This window comes from Pinus tabuliformis, chromosome 6 (genome assembly GCF_031772625.1).
Source record: "Pinus tabuliformis cultivar Carrire ecotype Pingquan chromosome 6, CPIR1, whole genome shotgun sequence".
Classification (NCBI taxonomy): domain Eukaryota; kingdom Viridiplantae; phylum Streptophyta; class Pinopsida; order Pinales; family Pinaceae; genus Pinus; species Pinus tabuliformis.
In genome coordinates this window covers 1,491,022,091-1,491,025,608 of record NC_142292.1, presented here as the reverse complement: position 1 = coordinate 1,491,025,608, position 3,518 = coordinate 1,491,022,091, and positions in this window count along the sequence as shown.

The window sequence follows — 3,518 nt, the reverse complement described above, 5'->3', positions numbered from 1 at the left end:
AACTGTATGCTGAAAGCCTCAAAGAAGTTCTCAAACAAATCCCACACTTCATTTCTATATGCCTTAAGCCTAGGGTGTTTTGTTTGGCAATGGTTCTTTATTTGCTTTATAATCAGCTCTGAATCTCATAAAACAAAAATTGATTGGATTCCAATTTGTTTTGTTGTTTGGAAAGCAATGATCAAGGATTCATATTCTGCCACATTATTTATTGCCTCGAACTCCAATTTAAAATAAAAATGGATCATATTACCTCAAGGTGTAATTAAAAGGAAACCAACACTTGTTCCTTCTTTAAAATAGGCTCCATCAAAGAAGCACTTCCACACCCCTTCTGTTTGCAGCTTTATATTTACATTGGCTGAAGTAAGTTGTCTTTGGTTATCTTCAGTCAACTCTGCATAGTCATGTAGCATGAAGCAAGAAAATTCATCTTTCTCTTGGCTATATACAAGTGAATTACTTTCTCTAGTCTTTGTGATTGTTTTTACAAATCTTGTTTCTCTGTACAATATTCTTTCTTCTCCACCAAAAATTGGTATGACAACATAAGTAAAATCTAGTTTCAAAACACCACCCAATTTAGCCCCCCATGACCTAGATAGCAACATTCCAAACCTAGCAGGGATATCTGCTACCACTACATCCATTACCAAGCTTCTAGCTAGGATATGGGCTAGTGACACCACCATATCTTTAATGATTCCCAAACACTTGACTTTATTTGAATCAAAAGAATACAGGTCTCTGTAAGGTTTGGTAACTTGTAGGTTTAGTTATTTCATCACTGATAATGGCATAAGGCTATGTGACGCCCCTGAATCAAACATGCAATTATGTAAGAGGAAATCATGAACCAATAAAGAAATGTAGAAAGGAGGTGTTGAAGAATCTACCTCCTCCACATGTGGACCAAAAACCACTATTGGTTTATCTTCTTGCAGATTCACAGTGTTATTTATATTCATATTCTGAGATAGATTGATAAACTCAACAATTTCTCTTTGATAAAATGGTGTTTTGACCAACTCTATGAAGGGCACCTGAATTCTGATTTTTTCTAATTCTTTAGTGAGACTAAACACATGAGCTTGCTTAGTAGTCCTTTCATTTTCATCTTCACTTCTTTTCATCACTGAGACCTCTTGTGGAATGGAAACAAGTTTTTCTAAAGGAATTTTTTTCACTTCTATCTTGAGAAGACTCACCTTGAAGTATTGGAGTCTTGCTATTTGTATTCTGATGTTTCTTTCCTTTATTCCATTGTTTTGCAGGATGTGGTTCTTGTGGAGTCACATTCTGTATGGGAGCTGGAACTTCCTACTCACCTTCATTTTCTTGAATTCTAGATCTTTTGTTGATCTCAAGTCATACTTCTTATGTAATTCTGCCTGCATAAAATCAGAAAATTGCTTCCAATATTCATCAATTTCATTCTCATCGTAAATGGCATCTATTTCAGTATATTCATATTCTTCTCCCTCAACACCTAGTTCATCTTCATCTATTTCATACAATGTAGAAATATGATCATCATGGTCCCTGGAATGCTCTGGTACTTAATCAGGATTTGCCTCTAAGTAAAGTGGTGCTTGAACCTGATCTTGATCTCTTATCTCCTTCTGCAAAATTTGCAGAGGTTGTCTTCTATACTAAGGATTAAATTTTCTGTTCTGTTGTGCTTGCCTCTAAGAATTCTTACTCTCCAATTCTAATTTAATCAATTTATTAGATAAATTTTTAATTACATTATTCATATCCTCCAATGTTTGACTTTGAGAGGATTCCACTTTAGCCTTTACCTTATCTTGGATAGGTTGTGTCTCTGGTGCTTTACCTGCAGCCATCAGATTTTCTTCTATTTCTAAGGCATTAGTTTGGATATGATCAAGGATTGTGGATCTTCTCTCCCTCAATGCGAATCTAAAATCTAATCCAAAAGCCCCTACAAAAGTTATTTTTGCACCAGCAGGAGGGGGTTTAATTTCCACTGGAAGACTATTGTACAGTTTATTGAAACTTCTAATGAACTCCACAACACTTTCATCAGATTTCTTCTTAATAGCATTAAACTCTGTGAGTAAATACCCATGGTCTCTTTTCTCTTCCCATCTCTAGGTGAACAGATGCTCCATCTCTTCCCATGTAGGAATAGAATTATTAGGAAGCCCTTTAAACCATTCTCTTGCTTCTCCAACTTAGGATTGCACAAAAAGTCTTAAAACAACATCCAAGTATTCAACATTGAGATTTTTTGGAAAATTATGAAACACTGCTATATGCTTCTTTGTTGTTTGTTCATCCTCCCCTGAGAAACGAGGAAGAATTTTCAAGTATTCTTGAGGCATTTGATTCAACTGTTGTGGAAATTGAATAGGTGCACACCTATTCAACAAAAATGCAGGTGCTACCATGTTTTCTCCTGAACTTATTGAACCTTGAGTACTAGCGGGTGTATAACCTATTTGAGGAATACATGAAGTTTGAAAAGGTGGCAATGTGGTTATAGCTTTAGGTTGAATAACTATAGAAGATACTGAGAAAGAAACCGACTCTAAAGATTGTTCTTGATAGTTGGGTTCTTGAAATGAAGTGGATGTAAAAGGTGACTCTTGGTGAACAAAAGATGAATGTTTGGATGAAAGATGTGTTAAACTGCTGCCAGGTGTAGACAATGTAGGACTTGGTGTAACTAGAGTTTTTGGCCTTCCAACCCTCTTGGAAACTAGTCTCTCAGGGTCTGAAAGGCTTGAAACTCTGCTATGAGGTATCTAACCTCATGTGAGGTCACTTTGAAGCCAGACTTATTTATTTCTATTCAATACAGCCAAATATTTCCTCCTCACTAAACAAACAAAGGAAAATATTAAAAACCCAGGGAAAAGTATTTTTGACTTCTCTCCCTAGCAACGACGCCAATTAATGTTGTCCCTTAAGAAACCAATTTCTTGGCTGTGTAGAAATTGTGCTTAAGACATTAATGTTTATTATTCTTGTCACTTATTTGTATGATATATCCTCAAATGAAGGACCTGAAAGACCTGGTTCTTAACCCTTAATACTTAGGTGATATGAAAGTCTCAGAATGCCATATGATGCTGGATATAAATGTTGAATGAATAATGCTTTGAAAGGTTAGAGACAATATGTTGTTTTTCGTAGAAACTATTATCTGTAACACTTTGAGAAGTTAGAGACAATATGTTGTTTTCACAGAAACTATTATCGGTAGCTTAGAAGAAATGTTGAAGTAGGGGTTTTAAGTATAGGAGCGCCCTTTTAAGGAATTTTAATTTCATTCACATAAGTAAACAAAGACGTGCAACTTCATCGCTATACTTAGAGAAAATAATATATATGATGACACATAACAGGGAAGTTACAAAATCATACCCAAAAATGTTTGGAAAACTTCTGATTCTTTCATTAATCAATAGTTTATCAAAAATACAGTAGCCTAGTCTCCAGGTTCTTCAAAATTCGAACCATTTTCTATAATTTTCCCTCTTTTTATACAT